This window comes from Stegodyphus dumicola, chromosome 3, assembly GCF_044657685.1.
Source record: "Stegodyphus dumicola isolate Sdum_Otavi_A_Nest chromosome 3, ASM4465768v1".
Taxonomy (NCBI): domain Eukaryota; kingdom Metazoa; phylum Arthropoda; class Arachnida; order Araneae; family Eresidae; genus Stegodyphus; species Stegodyphus dumicola.
In genome coordinates this window covers 13,862,050-13,879,491 of record NC_140770.1, presented here as the reverse complement: position 1 = coordinate 13,879,491, position 17,442 = coordinate 13,862,050, and the positions used below count along the sequence as shown (strand labels likewise).

The 17,442-nt window shown below is 34.6% G+C and overlaps 1 protein-coding gene and 1 non-coding gene across 4 annotated transcripts in view; one reads left to right on the top strand and one right to left on the bottom strand.

Annotated features, from left to right (window-relative positions):
- LOC118191338 (plexin domain-containing protein 2-like) overlaps positions 1-17,442 on the top strand; it is a 121,136-nt gene that overhangs the window by 60,511 nt on the left and 43,183 nt on the right. The window lies entirely within an intron of this gene.
- TRNAA-UGC (transfer RNA alanine (anticodon UGC)) lies at positions 2,081-2,153 on the bottom strand. The gene has a single exon. It is a non-coding gene; the product is annotated as a tRNA-Ala (tRNA).

The window sequence follows — 17,442 nt, the reverse complement described above, 5'->3', positions numbered from 1 at the left end:
TCGTGTAGCAATGATTAAGAATTTAAGAAAGGAAAAAGGCATTTTCACTGTCCAACAGCTAATAGACAGTCTAAAGGCATGAAATAGGCCCATTATTATATATATATTTTTCTGTTAAATAAGTTTGACATTATTGTCGGATACAGGATTTTTATTTGTTAAAATAACTAACCGTGATCTGTATTTGGCAAACGGCATAAGGATCTGCGCCTTTTCGAGAGAAGAATACTCATATTCTAACATATTAAAAAGAGTGCAATTAAAAGAAATTACTGTATCTAAGTTTGGAATGTATTTCGTGATCGATTGAGGCAGGTGATAGGGGAGAGCAGATCCGGACAGGAACAGGTAAAAGTGTTGGGAAGCACCAGACGCCGGCCTGACTCACCGGTGGGTCACACTTGTCTGTTCCGTGGGGCGACATGAAACCACCGGTGGGTCATGCTTGATCGTTCCGCGGGCCGGCATGACTCACCGATGGGTCACGCTTGTATATAAAAAAATACGTAGCACAAAATTTTATTTTAATTATTTAACTCTTTGCCGCACAGTGTGTCCGGTGTGGACACCTAAATTTCCTTCTGTACGCACAGAATATTGAATGAAAAAGGATTTATAGGTTACTCTTAACCTTCATTTATAGTAGATGGCAGCTCAACACAAACCAGTCCATATATTTTAGCCATGTTTAGTTCTTTAAGACCCTCATTTTTCAAAGAAATCTTCCAGATTTTTTTAGGGTATAAAAGGAATTGTTTGAAAAGAAATTTCTATGTTATTTTTTTGGCTGTATGCTAATCTCCTTATTCTCTATTAGTTTTAAATTTTTACCTTGAAATCTTGACTAAAATCAAACGGCGAACCCTAGGTGTGCCCAGACCGGGCTCACCGATCATCTAGGACAACTGACAGTCTATATTCTTTGTTTCTCCGCATCACATCGGTCAGTTCATCGACAACGATGCTCATTTCGGCACTCTTTTCGAAGCTCTATTCAATCAGTGCGCCACTTTAAGCACACCCTCAGAATCGAAACGATAAGTGCTATCTTCACAAAATTTTACTTGTGTACTCCTCTAGGCCTAATTAGACTGCTTACTTTTTTTTTTTTTTTTTTTAAATCAAAACTCCGACTTTAAAAGGTAGCGTTCCGGAAAGGGTTAACAGTATACATTAACATTTCAGCATTATAATCAAACATTCCGTACAAACAAAAAACTTAAAATGTAACTTATAAATTAAATATGATTAAATATAATTGCTAATTTTTTTATGCAATTTTTTAAAGCGGTCTAAACGAAGTGCCGTCTTGGCCTTACAATTATCGCAGTATGTTGTTAATTTCTTTGCTCTATTCGTGACTTACTTAGTACCTTTTGGGCTCATTAAGCGTTTATAGCACTCTTTGCAGCGCTTTCTCGTTTCCCTCGCGGATCCTTCGTACGAATTTATTTATTTATTTATTATTTATTATTACTTCACTAGGGGGATTCACAAAACGAACGGACTGCTCATTCAGGCGCCCCGCACGGAAAGAACAATGAATATCCGCGCTGCCGTCAACGTGTTAAAGGTCGAACAGGCTCCCAATCATTAACCGACTAGAGCAAATTTAACCCCCATGAGGTCAAGCGTCTGCGTGGCAGAGATTTGGTAAATTTGGGGGATATGGGTGGAGGTTATTTGTGGAGAGAAAGATGAGAGAAGAATAAAGATGATGATATTTTTTTTTTTTTAAGAGGGAGATTTAAAAGTTTATTATTAAGAGGAGTAAAAAGGGAGAAAGGTTATTAGAAGAAAAATAAAAAGAAGGAAACTAGAAAAAGGGTCATTAGAAGGGTTACTGTGTAGTGGGTGAATCAGTTATTGCCCCGCCGGATGAGACCAGATCTCGAACACTTTGTACCTTTAAGGCAAAGGAGGGAAATCTAATAAAACAAATTCCACATTAAGATAGCATAGAATATATCATATGACAAATTTAGAATAATACTTCGTATAAGAGGGGGGGCAGAAAATAAAATATAGAATTGTAGAGACATTAGGTTATTTTGAAGTAGGAGACATGAAAAATGAGCAATGCCCTCGCCGGTACTCGAACCACGGACCTCTCGAATGCACGTCGAGTGTGCTGACCACTGCACCACGAAGGCATGCTAAGAAAGCGGGAGAGATGATTCTTTATTTTGTGGTGAACTTTGAGGCGACCCAAACAAGATCATAAAGTCTTATTTTTAGACCAGGTGAATCGGGTCGTATTCCTCCTCTCATTTGTAACCTTATATATTCCTCCCTTTAAAGGGCGACTGGGGATTAGGGGACCCAGTTGCCAAGTCTTAGTGGTGGAGAATCATCATACACCCAACATTTTTAGTTTGGGCGCCACTATAGGTTATTTCGAAACAGAAGACATGAAAAATGAACAGTGCCCTCGCCGGACACGAACCACGGACTTCTCGAAAACACCTCGAGTGTGCTAACCACTACGCCACGAAGGCATGTTAAGAAAGGGGAGAAATACCTTACATACTCCCTCTTTTAAAGGGCGACTGGGGATTAGGGGACCCAATCACCAAATCCTGGTGTTGGAGAATTATCATCCACCACCCCTTTTAGTTCGCGCCCCACTGTAGAGACATTAAATTATTTTGAAGCAGGAGAGATGAAAAGTGAGCAATGCCTTTGCCGAAACTCGAACCAAGGACTTCTCGAATACACGTCAAGTGTGCTGACCACTACACCACGAAGGCATGCGGGAGAAATACCTTATTGAATAATAATACATAAATAATTGGAATAAAATGTTAAATCATAGACTGTATCATAGGAAAAATTTAAAATAAAATTTAAAATATAGAAAAATACGTAAAGATAAAAAATAATATGTAATATGTAATATAATACAATGTTAAAACATAGGGATAATACATGCGGTATCATATAATAAAATTTATAAAATAGAAGTGTAAAATGTATTGTATTTTGGAGTTCATGATCACAAATTGTTTTCAATATTCATTAGGCTGAGTTCATGAGTCATTAAAGTGTTCATGGTGTAAGTTCATATATTTAATATGACTCATACAATATTCGTGACTCATTTTATCATAACACAACAAATCAATATCATGACTCACGTTTTCAGTTTTAATTTGTTGTCATGACTCACATTTTATATTTCATTTTGTTTATTATGGGTTTTGTAAGTCTTTTGTTGTTACCTTCAAAACAAGTAAATATTTGTTACAAAGATGGATAATTGTTCCTTAATTGTTACTATCTAAACCAACATCTTGAAATCAAAGACAATTACATGGCCATACGAGGGCAGCTTGCATAAAAGTACATAAAATTCTCTACAACTAAAACCTTAACATGCAAAAAACATAGGACACTATGTTGCAATTGCATAGCGTTATGCCAAAAACTACTTATGCGTACGTTACACTAACTGCTAAAAAGATATCCGAAAAATAAGTATGAAACTAAAAATTCTTCAGGTTATATTGCACATTGAAACATGATGAAACCGAAACTAACAAAAGAACTGGATCCACCAATTTGTAAAAGATATTTTAACTTAAAGAATCGTGTAATTTTCTGCAGGCGTTGGAACACTTGGAAGATAATATTCTGATTCCGATATGAATGATAAATATGTTGAAATATCTCGACAAGTTTTCCTCAAAATGATTCACCGAAATCTCAACTCTTGAAACAAATGAAGCTACGAGAATGTCGCGTGCAGGGGAAATACCAGTTTAAGAGGAAGACCAGTTGTATGACCTTTATGAGATATTTTTGAATGGTGAAAAATGAATTGCGTCTTCAGCGACTCCGAGTTGTAGTGACAGGTATAGAGGTTTATATGTATATGCTTACCGTGAACGACCGAAATTGGAGAATGTGCCAAATACGTCGGTAAAAGACCGAATATTTGGTTATACAGTAGAACTCCAATTATCAGAATCAGTTGGCACCAGACCCCCCCCCCATTCGGATAACTGGATTTTTTTCCGGAGAAAAAGGCTCTACCTACAGTTTTGTTAATTACTGTATGTACTGTACGTTGAAAATAGAATAAAAAAAATAATAATAAAAAAAAAAAAAAAACTATTTACAGTTTAATTGAATTTTATGGTTTAACCCTTTCCGGCACGCTACCTTTTAATGTCAGAGTTTTGATTTAAAAAAAAAAAAAAAAAGTAGGCAGTCTAATTAGGCCTAGTGGAGTACACAAGTAAAATTTTGTGAAGATAGCACTTATCGTTTTAATTCTGTGTGTGTGCCCAAAGTGGCACACTGATTGAATAGAGCTTCGAAAAGAGTGCCGAAACGAGCATTGCTATCAATGAACTGACCGATGGGATGCGGAGAAACAAAAGAATACAGACTCTCAGTTGTCCTAGATGATCGGTGAGCCCGGTCTGGGCACACCTAGGGTTCGCCGTTTGATTTTAGGCAAGATTTCGAGGTAAAAATTTAAAACTAATATAGAATAAGGAGATTAGCATACAGCCAAATAAATAACATATAAATTTCTTTTCAAACAATTCCTTTTATACCTTAAAAAAAATTTGGAAGATTTTTTTGAAAAATGAGAGTCTTAAAAAACTAAACATGGCTAAAATATATGGACTGGTTTGTGTTGAGCTGCCATGTACTATAAATAAAGAAGGTTCAGGGTAACCTATAAATCCTTTTACATTCAATTTTCTGCGTACAGAAGGAAATTTTTAGGTGTGCTGCAAAGGGTTAAGTGCGAAGGAACATGACATTTAATAAATAAATTTAACACATGTAACTTAAAAACTCTGGGCGTAATATAAAATATGAACACTTTCAGATTTTTGTAATTTTATCTTTTGCCTCTTATAAACTTTTTTTTTTTTAATTGTTATTATTTTTATTTTCTCGGGCACAGAAAAACGAGTCAAGGGCCATATGCGACCGCGGCTTTCACGTGTTTGACTTGAAGAGAAGAATGGAATCTGCAACGATGGAAATTATAGTCCTGTATATCTGTTGATTTTGTTACTAAAGAGAATCTCCCCCCCCCCGAGAATATTTTGTTGTAGTAGTAGTTGGCGACTCTGGTGAAATAATTAATTTTAAGACCTGTAACATCATGACGTCTTACACGTTTGTCCACACATGGGCAGCGTAGTAGGTATTCTTCACGAGTCTCCCAGAAGTGTTAAGTGATGCGTATTACATTTTCGTATGGGAACCGTCATGCGCTCCTTGCGTTTCTGGGCTACTGCGTTGATGTTAACCAAATTGCATTCTTTCCCCAACTCTTATTATTATTGTTATTAATATTTTACGAGCTTCGACTTTTTATGTACTGGAATAGGGCATAATCCAATTTCATCAAGTTGAAAATTTAGATGATTTAGATAGTTGTTAGACGATGTTTTAGATGTATGTGGATCTAAAATTGCCTGTTTATACAGTGGGTAAAAAAAAGTATTGGCAATTGCCTATTATAACTGATCATCTTAGCTAACAAAGGAAATGCTTGACAATTTTAGCTGGACATGATGAACACTGGAGGCAATAAAGACACAATCCTAATGAAACTTTCGTTTTAATATAGCTTTTACACAAAATATACAACAAAAACGTAAACTTGCATGTCAAAAAAGTATTAGCAAGATCATGCAGAGAAATGTGGGAACAAAATTAAATATTTTGTATTCATACCTTTTGCATCTATAAGAGCTTGTAATTTATTTCTCATAGAGAAAACCTAGTTGTTGAAAATTTGTTGTTGAAGTCCTGGTTGTTGAAAAAGTCCAGTTGGAAATAACCAGTCCTTTTGGGAATTTTGTGCCGTTCGTGCAGGAGTATACACTTAAGTTCATCTTTACACAAAATTTTGTTTCCTGACTTCTAGGTCCAATTTAAGCCATAAATTTTCAATTGAATTTATGTCAGGCTATTGAGGCGGTGTCTTTAACTGACAACGAGCATTATAGAATAATTATTGCGAGATGAGGTGCATTGTGTCCTTACAGTCATTGTTCTGTGGAAACACAAATGATTTTCCTAAACCAAGTTTTTGGGACACTGAATTTCATGTTATGCCGCAATATATTAATGTATGTGCATGCTGTAATAATACCACCAATGAAGCACAGGTTACCAATTCCGTTTGCTGCCATACTGCCCCAAACTACGACGCTCCCTCTAACATATTTGACATTTGGTGTTAAATGTTGTTTTCCCAGTTCGGTGTTAGGCTCTCCACACATATTGTCGTCCATCACTCTCGAAAATGTTAAATTTCAATTCGTCGGACAAATTAACAGTGTTCCAAAATTCTTCTGATGAATTAAAATGAGATTATGCAAAATCTAATCCCTTCCTCCTGTTTATTTCTGAAATGAAAGGTTTATTTCTAGCTGTTCTTCCATAATAACTTCCTCCATGTCAGACATTCTGTAGAATCTGTACACTAAAAGTTTTATGCGAAGTATTAGCAACATCTTTGGCTAACTGGGGTGCAATTATTTTAGGGTTTTTCTTAACCTCTTTAATAATGCCCCGTTTTCCCTTGCAGAAAATATTCGATACGGTCCACTTCTAATCTTATTTTCCGTCGATCCCGTCTCTTTGAACTTTTTTACAACACTTCTAACAGTAAATAAACTTACAGTGGATGGACAAAAATATGGAAACACCTTGTGAAATGCGTGTTTGAAAAAAAAAAAAAAAAAAAAAAAAAAAAAAAAGATTGATTTTAATGAAATATGTAGGTGGCGCTGGCGTTTTTGACTACTGACGCCACCTATACAACTTCGTAAATGTGCTAAACAGTTCAGTTGTTGTCGGAGTACTGTTATGTGAAGTTGTCATTGCATTATGTCAGAGTTAACAGACTTCGAACGTGGGCAAATTGTCGGAGCACGTACGGTAGGTGCTTCCGTAAGCGAGGTAGCCGAGGTGTTTAGTGTTTCAAGAGGTATTGTATCGAAGATTTATTCCGCATATTTGAAAAGCGGAAAAACATCATCTGCTAAATCACAGCGCGGACGAAAGTGTGTCCCGAGTGATCGTGACAGACGATCATTAAGGGCAATTGTGACAAAAAATAAGAAGACCGCAGCTGCAAAAGTTACTGCTGAAATGAATGTTGTGTTACCGAACCCTGTGAGTACCAAAACAATTAGAAGGGAGCTTCATAAACAGAGAATTGTTGGCCGTGCAGCAATTGAGAAGCCACTCATCAGTGATGCTAATGCACGTAACAGGAAAAGGTGGTGTTTAAGTCCTAAAGCCTGGACTATAGAGCAGTGGAAGCGAGTAATAGGGTCTGACGAGTCTTCTTTCACATTGTTTGCCACTTCTGGCCGAGTTTACGTCTGGAGAACGCCATCTCAAGCCTATAATACAGACTGCTTGTTGCCAAGAGTGAAACATGGCGGGGGTTCTGTTATGGTTTGGGCAGCCATATCGTGGTTCTCTGCTAGCCCCATGATAACTGTGTCAGGGCACATGACTGCCAAGACTTATGTGAACATTTTGGCCGATCAAGTTCATCCCATGGTACAAACTTTGTTCCCGATGGTGATGGTGTCTTCCAAGACGACAAAGCCCCTGTTCACACAGCTCACATTGTCCAGGACTAGTTTTCTGAGCACGAGGATGAGTTGTCCCATCTCCCCTGGCCACCACAGTCACCCGACCTGAATATTATCGAACCTTTGTGGTCTACATTGGAACGGAAAGTGCGTTTTCGTTATCCACCGCCAACATCGTTATCTGAACTTGCCACCGTTTTGCAGGGAGAATGGATAATATTCCCTTGGCAAACATACAGGAACTGTATTTATCCATTCCAAGAAGATTGCAAGCTGTTTTGGATGCCAACGGGTTTCCTACACCATATTAAGCAAAGAAACATGTTTTTTTAAAGATGTTTCCATATTTTTGTCCAACCTCTGTATGTTCAACTGTATTCCTAAAGCACGATAAGTTAAACCCTCATTTCTGAGCTGAATAATTATGTTTTTAATATCAACATCACACTCCTTCGACTTCGAAGCCATTTTATCACAGTATTAGCAAAATAACATTTTAAAAATTTTGAAGTAGCACTGCAGACTGTATACTAATAGGGTTTCTTATCAGCCTAAACGCGTGACCTCTACATCAGTGCTCCGCAACCTTTTCTCACCTGCGACGCACAAAAAATCTTTCTGGAATTTCGTGGCACACCAAAGAGTTCCGAGTTATCAAGGAAGTGCCGAAAATATTCAAATGCTGACACACTTACAATCACACACACAACCACACAACAGTGAAATATATAAAAACATTTAAAATAGACATTATTAAGGGAAAAAAATTGTCATTGTGTATTAAATACATGATAAAAAATTGCAAAATGTCAAATACATGTATTTGATTGTGGCACACCTATATCCTACTCATGGCACACCGGTTGCGGAACACTGCTCTACATAACAAAATTTGCATAGCAGTTAGAACTTTGCCAATACTTTTTCGACATGCAGATTTACGTTTTTGTTGTATATTTTGTATAAAACTCATATTAAATTGAAAGTTTCGTTAGATTTGTGTGTTGATTGCCTCATATGTTCGTTATGTCCAGCTAAAATCGTCTGGCATTTCCTTTGTAAGGTAATATGATCAATTATAGGCAATCGCCAATACTTTTTTTACCCACTGTAACTAAAGCGCAGTAAAAAATGTGTGTAGCTGTGTTATACTCTGTCGGTGTTGTCGGAATTAGACATTGTCATTTTCTGCGTAATAGTAGGCTGCCGAAATCAATTTAATCATCAAGAATATACCCGTAAACTTGGTAACTGATTGTATAAATTTGCAACGTTTTTTTCAAGTGAACAGAAAATGTCTTCTAACTTGTTCCTTTCTTGTAAATAATGGCTGGGTGCATTCGTTTCCTCCTTTCATCCCCTCCTCCGCGATCTTTGAATACTTTTATATAGTAATATTTTTGTTTCTAGTCTCGAAGAAGAAAAAACACTAGTGTAATGTGTAGGAAAAGGCCCCCGAGCGGTAAATTTCCTGAACACTTTAGTTCGGTCCGGGGTTTAAATTCCGCGAACGGGCTGGCTGCGTGGGTGTTTTCGCTGTTTTTACCCCATATGTAACCTGTATGTATACAAGCCAGTTTCCCATAGAAAGTCCTCCACGAAGGCATCATCCATCCCCTTAGGTTTCGTGGTTTTCCCGATGTGTCCGCCTCGCGAAGTATAGATTGCACTGTACTTCGAGGGGGGGGGAATCACAGAAAGATTTGGGTAAGAATGCAACTGTTTCATTTTTTTAATGTATCACGTAATCCTTAGTTAATAATTCAAATTTGGATTTTAAATTGCTAAAGTGTATTTTCTTTTCATATGTTGATATTGTTAACCGACTTACTATAAATATCGATAGTTTAGGAATCTTTCCAAAACAGGTGCGAAAACCATCGCTGGATAAGAAACTTTTACCTCTTCATCTGTAAAAAATCGCCAAATTACGCCAATGTGGTTGCGTTAATACATAAATACCTCCTTCTGTTCCTAACAAAGGTGGTATGAGGCAGGTGTAGTACTCACTTCGTGGAAAACTAGGACAATGCAATAATTATACTTTAGAAGGTTCTATTTTCTCATGCATTGAGCCACAAAGCCATTGATCAATTGAGGCAAAGAATTTCAATTATTTCTTTGATTGCATTTGAGTTTTTTTTAATTGAACTGCCGGACGACGTTTGTATCGTGTAAAATTCATAATATATGGTGAAATAGATAAACAATAAAAAAATTTTATTAGTAATTGCACGTAAATAATAATGATAATTAATCCTTGATATTTTTTTTTCTTTTAGCTTAAGAGCTATTATTAACTTTTGGGAGATGTGGCAATGCTAATCACTCTTTTTGTGTGAATCAGCAATCATTTTTTTCGCTGTTTTATGAGATGATGCATTTTTACTTTCTTAATTATTTTTTTTATGTTCCGGTTAAGGTTTTTTATGTCTTTAATTAATCTGCATGCAATAGTTGTAGAATTATCAACAATTTGAAGGTTTTATTGTGTTTTATTGCCATTAAGCCTAATATGGCAGTCGTATTTGTTTAGCGTAGCATTTTGAAGGTTAGTAGAATAGTGACTTGAGTCAGTTTCTGCGCCTTCAGTGTCTTTTTGCCGAGTCGGACCCAAAGTGAACTTTCAGTTTTGTGCTTCGAAAGAGCTGCCTTATTTATTGCCCACTGCCCGAATTTCTCGTTTTTGCGCAAGAAATCTAATTTCAGTTGTAAAAGAAAAAAATTTACTGCTTTAATTGTTTTGGTGTTTTATGATTTTCTATATTTTTCAATTTTAATTAAAATGTTTTGAGTTTATATGTATTTTTGCCTTGTCGCGAAGTGAGAACTGAATTAATTGAATGAAAAATATATATCTGATAAAATTTTAAAAAATGAGTTATAAATGAAATGCAGCAAAGAAAAAAGCGAACCGAACATTCGGTTCTTTGGAATTTCATTATAGCGGGGTTCCTCTGCATATACATTTTTAATCAGTACCTTAAATTTGTGCTCTTTAATTTTTATTTAATAATTATTATTTTTGAATTAATAGACCTGTCGTAAGTGTTGAGCAGAAAATTGTTTCAGGTTTTTAAACTATTTAAAAGATCAAATTGCCTTCCTTGAGTAATTAAGGGTCATCCTCTTCCTTGAGTAATTAAGTTTTTTAGCCCAAAGGGGCTTTGTCCCTGAAGAAGTATTGTTTTCGTTTTGCGATTTTGTGTTTGTTCATTGTAATATGTCCGTTTCACTTTTCAAACTGTTGCCACCCAATGTTAGAGTCCTGCATTATATTTGAAGAAATTAAGTAATGAAAAATCAGCATATTTCTCGCATTGTGATAAAACAACGGTACATAAGAGTCTTCGAATTTTGAATGACGTAATCCTACTGCGAATATGAGCATGTGGAAGCCCAAATTTGAAATTTGGAATTTGTTTTATTACCGATTTCATATTTTGTAAAACTTTAACGCATTTTTGATTAACAAACTCATGTATTCCAAAGCGAGCAGTGGCAACGTTGCACAGGGTTTTTTTTTTTTTTTTTTTTTTTTTTAAATCACCAGCACGCTTTACTCTGTATCGGAAATTCTAAAGATATGCCCAGTTTAAAACTATTTTGCGATCTTGTTCATGAACTAAATTAAATTTTATGGTTTAAATGCGAAGAACGTGATTATAAGTAACGGTAACAGACAAAATGGGGGGGGGAACTTTGGACGTAATTGAAAATTTTAAACCTTTCATATTTAGTTTATATATATGTTACGATTTCCATCAATGACCCTGTCGCGGGTCGCTTAGTATTTTGATTCGGGTATTTTGGTTTGCATCCAGACGTGATAGCTGTAATATTTTTTGCCTAATTTAAATGATAATTTCCGGCCTTATAGCCTTCAGTTTTGTTTTAACAAATTAAACAATCCTGTCAGTTTCTGGTGGTAAATTGCCTAGCTTTTGCACAACATTACGTGAGCCTCTATAAAGGCATACTTTTAAATTGATAACCGTCCAGTCTTTATTCTGATAAAAATAACCTTATTTTGTGTATGGAACTTCAAAAAAAAAATAAATAAATAAATAAATAAATAAAAAAATAAAAATAAAAATAAAAATAAATAAATAAATAAATAAATAAAATAAAAATAAAAAAAAATGTCTTTCTCTGCCTGATCAAGAAAGAATTTGACGCTCTTTATTATGTGCGTCCCATTGCGAATGAACCACGAAATGAGCGTGGACTTGAGAAGCCGAAAGTAGAAACTTGATCTTAATGGGGCAGTTGACCCCCTTGCGAGTAACGTACTGTTGCTGCATTGTCGTATCATATGTAGCTCTGATTCTCTTCCACTTCTGTTTTTGTTTTATGAGCTTTCGTTGCTTGGTGATACGTCTTCATATGATTTGCTGTTCTGGCCAAAAAAAAGCTTTTCGCGTTGAAGCAATTTATTGTTTGTGGGATGTATGTTTTTTTTTTTTTTTTTTTTTTTTTTTTTTTTGGTGGTCGATTTTGTCATAGCAATATTAGAATGCGAAGACCGTGACTACCGAAGTAGTTATTCTCGCCTTCATGTTTCCATACAACCATTCTTCTAAAGCGATTCGGTTGATCAAATTGGTCAACTTGAGTCATATATGACTAACTGCGGAAAAAAGTGTGGGTTCTTTTTTTTTTTTTTTTTTTTACATGAAACTTTCTGGTTTTCCTGAAGACGGTATTTTTCTTAAATTAAAATTTCTTGATAAATTAAATCGCCTGTTACCTGTTACGAGTACGATTTTTTATACTTTCTTCAATCCTCTTTTCTTTCTTTCTTCCCCCTTTTTTTAATCTTTATTTTTATTTATTTATATTTGGATCAGACGGAGTTTTTCGCGTATATCATTTGCAGCCTGCTCGTTGTTTTCTGTAATTTTCCATAAGTTGTTTTAATCGTTTCTATAGTCGTAATTTGGCCGTGAAATTTGCGAAGATCATTAAAAAAATATGAAGCTCTGCTTCTCAAAGTAAAATAAGTGCACACATTTCTTTTTTAAATAAACAAATAACTTAGGTATTTTGCATTTATAAAAGCACTATTAAGAAGTGTGTAGTATATTGTTTAGGTAGATTAAAGCTTTTAATTTTTTTGCGACTTCGAGTAATTTGTATGCACAAACGTGGAAAAAAATGGAGGTATTAAGAACTAAGATGTTGAAATACTGATACATGGTAATCGTAAAAATTGTAAAGATTTTCGTTTTTTGTTGAATCATTGCTCGTCAAAATAAATAAATAAATAATTTTAGTGAGATAAAAACTGAAAAGAATGGTCCATGAGACTAACGGTGATTATCAATGAACTATATATGAATTTCTATTTTTCTAGTATAAGCTACATGCTTTCTGATTAAAAATATTAGTTTTCTTAATTTGCCTGACAAGCTATAAATCATTATTACAGTCAAAAGTCGTTAATCCGGACTCGTCGGGACTTCCGCGATTCCGGATTATCGATTTTTCCGGATTATAGATCATCAGTTTAAATTTCGTAAGATGGCATGCAGAAAATCTAAAATTAAAAATATGAAACCGTAATTTATGAAATAAAGAACAATTATGATCTAAAGAGTATCCAAATTCACAAAAAAAAAAAAAAAAAAAAAAAAAAAAAAAAGCTTAATATTTATTTGTTTACTTTATTAAACATTTCTTTCAATGTAAGTCATTTAAGTTGCTTCATTTCATGTGATAATACTTTCTCTTTAATTCTATAAACAGACATAATTTGTTGTTCAGTTACAAAGTTCCGCTGTTCAAGTCCCGTAATTGCTGTGCGGAGAATACCGACTAACTTGTCAATCGAAATTTTTTCGTTTTCACTAACCTCTCTGTCACCTTCTTAATGTCTTTATTCATTTTTTGCAGCAATTCCACTTTTTGTTTCATGGACATCGAAACATACTTTCCTTTTGTAGATCCTTTGGGAGCTCCAGCATCGGAAATTCTATTTGACATAGTCGAAAGTTCAAGTTTACTTTTATAAAATTGCTCTTACAGTCTGCAAAAAATAATACGCCGGATCCAATTCGAAGATTAAGGAACAACGCAATCATCAACATTAACTGAAATAGATAATTAGATAATTTTAGCTTATACCGTCCTGTTATACATAAAACGCGCACGCGTAAACGCCTATGAGCATGTGTGAACGCGGCGCATGCGCAGAAAGTTTTTAGCTTTGAGGTCCGGATTATAGATCATTCCGGATTATGGGTGTCCAAATTAACGACTTTTGACTGTATAAAATGATGTTCTCTTATCCATTTCTTCTGTAAAATTGTTTAGATTTGCATATGTTAACCTTCCATGTTACACTTTTATTAATAATGAACTAACAATAAATAGTAGTTTATGGAAAATTTATGGCATTTCTTAAATTATCGAGAATTTGGATTAATGATTTAATGCATATTAGGCAAACTAAGAAAACTGCTGTAAAAGAACTGAACTTAAGTTGAAGATGCAGAATTAAGAAGTGTTGTTTAGGCTAATCATTCCTTCTCCCTTTAAAATCTTTCGAAAGGCTATTTACTCATCATTGTTTGTTTCCTAAAATTGTTTACTTATCTTTGTTCATAATTTTTTATGCTGTGTTTTCCTCAAAAGAGAACACTTATCCATAATGGTAAGGCAAAAATTTTTTTTAAGTATTTGTGCAGAATTATTTGTTCATGGGACGTGGTAACTGTTATTCTTTCAAAATACCATTAGTTGTTTAACTGTTGTTGTTGACTAATGCTCACTTGTCTGACCTATAGTCAGCCCCAGCCCATGAAATTCCTCATGACAAGGAGCACAAGATTGCGCCTGCCAATGGCAACAGCCTTGAGCACACGTTACAGGTGACAGTGCGATTTAGCTCAGTTCTGCCTCCAATTTTGTGGGAGAACCACCCCAGAGGCACCCATCACAGTTTCCCTGCCAGCAACCTCTCGAGAGGACTTTCGGCTCGCCGCATATTCACAGTGCGCCCATGCCGCACGAGCGATATTTATATACCAACATCCATGCCGTTTTAGGGATTTGAACCAGCCCCTTTGGCACGGCAGGCAGCAGCCCTAAGGGCTGGGTGACTGTTGTTAATGCTAACAGTGGTTGAATTTTTCTTGTTAATTATCATCATTATTTTTTATTTATGTGTAAATAAACACTGCGAAAACCATTCTTTCTTTGGTTATGAGAAATCTTAATTAATACTTAAAATCTTGCATCCCTTTTCCTAGTATTTGGAACATATACTTTCTCATAAGAAATGCTAGTCTTCCAGAAAAATATTAAAGAAGGTCTAATTTATAGTAGTAAATTCTATTATGTTTTTTTTTTTAGTCCAAAGGGATTTGAATCCCGAAGGACTATTAGTTTTGTTTTGGCATTTTGCGTGGGACGGATAAATGTCGGTTCACTTTTCAAACTGTTGCCATAAAATGTTAGAGTCCTGCATTATATTTGAAGAAATTAAATAATGAAAATCTGCGTAAATGTATGTATATTTCTCACATTGTCATAAAATAACGGTACATAGAGTCATCGAATTTTGAATAACGTAATCCTCCAACGAATATGAGCATGTGGAAGACCAAATTTGAAATTTGTTTTATGATCGATTTCCTATTTTTTAAAACTTTGATGAATTTTTGATTAACAAACTCAAGGATTTCAAAGCGAGCAATGGCAACGTTGTGCAGAAAAAACATTTTTGTCTCCAGCGCGTGAGTCTCTGTATCGGAAATTCTAAAGACATGCTCGTTTTAAAACTATTTTGCGATATTGCTGTTGCACTGGATCTTATGGTTTAAGTGCGAGGAACATGATATTTAATAAAGAAAGGTAACACACAAAATGTTAAAAAACGCCCCTTTGGACGTAATTTAAAATCTGAAACATTTCAGATTTTTTTTTTTTTTAGGTTAAAAATTTAGAATATTTTCCGATTAATTTGCAGAAATTAATGTATTTAATACTGAGGTATGAAATTTTGTTAGGTTATTTGAATATGGCAAAGTATAGGAGGGCTATCTGATAAAGAGGGTATGCTGTCATGGGGAACATTTTAAGGGAATTTGTATTCATGTTACATATGAGGAGAAACAACTATTAAGTCAGCTCATTCATCTGGGAGCAGACCTAATAAAAATTTGTTACTTTTATTCTTTGGTAACATCAGCTCAGTATTGTTATCAAACTTTGTACCAAACTGCAAATTTAAATGCTTTGTTGTTTAAAAGATCTTGGAGATTTCTAAAATAGCTGATAACTGTTTAGTTTAGCTTTTTTACAGATAGTGTGGGTTATTTGATTGGATTTATGAACAGTTGAATACATATTTTAACTTTAGAATACATAAAATTATTCCTTTTGAATGGCAAAACATTTAGAATTATTTAATTAATGTATTTTGAGTGATAAATTTTGCACATTTTGTAAATGTAAATTCATTTTGTGCAACATGCACATAGCACCATATCTGTCTTTGAATATAAAAGTTAGTTAAGAGACATTAACTAAATGCACATTAAGACATAAAAGTTACAGTAGATTCTGGATAAACTGAGGTAACACCAAAAATAACATCCACAGTTAACCAAAAATCAGGGTTAATCGAGTAGCAGTAAAAAACACCAACATCCATGTTAAAACAACAATACCACACATACCAACAGGAAAGGTGTTGGTATGTGTGATTATGGCAAAGCCTTGAGAGCTATCTGCCTAAAGGGAGGGATGCCTTTGTGGAGAACTTACTAAGGGTACCTGGCTCATATACACGTTACACATGGGGAAAACTACAAAAATGTCCATGCAGCCAGCCCGATCGCAAGATTTGAACTTCAGACTGAACTACCAGTGTTCAGTGACTTGACTGCTCGGCTGCTGGTGGATATACACAGGAAAGGAGTAACCCATATCATAGTTATCAGCAGCGACAACAAAAATGGAACAGTAAACAATGTACTTCTATTTTTAAGTAGTTGAATCTGTATAATTAGCTCATTTGGTTATTGTAAATTAAATCAGACTGCAAAGCAAGAATATACTTAAAAACAGAAAAAACAATGTTTTGTTTATACTGCTATTGCTTTTCAGTAGAAGATAATGGGAAGCAGAAGATCAGCAATTGTACACTTAATTTAATGTTGCATTGAGCACTTGAATCATATCCAAAGTACTGGTCCATCATGTTCTATCAACCGCTGTTATCCCGTGCATTTTCGTTTCCTTTTATATTTCTTTTATAAATTTCAATTTATTCCAATAGTTTGTGATAGCAGTTTTCATCGTTTCGCGATGAGCTAACCTAACCTATTTAGATGAGGCCTGACTAATATGCTTCCAGTTAATCAAGAGTTTACTATATATAGTTGAAATGAGTTGACTGTGATGACAGTAAATTTATTAGTCTTGAAAGATTATTAAATCTTCAAATGCACTGTTTTACTTTTCATTCGAGTCTGTTGCCATTCGGAAAAGTATGTACGAAATGATATGTATTATTCTTCCATATTTAATCTGTTTAAACTATTTAAAAGCAATAGATGCAGTTCTTAAGAGTATGATTCTTTTATTTTTTATTATGATTGATTTAAATAGAAATGCATTTAATTCATGGTGTATCGGATTAAAAACATTAAACATTTTTATAGAATTATGTAACATATTTTTTCATTTTTTAAATACGTATACAAAAGATATATAATGTTCCCATGTTAGTGTAAATATATATTCATCTAATGCCCAATGAAATGTTTACTATTCTACCTGGGCCACATCTATTGATAATCTCTATCGGTAAACCATATTAAATTTTAAAAGAACATTTTTGGACGAT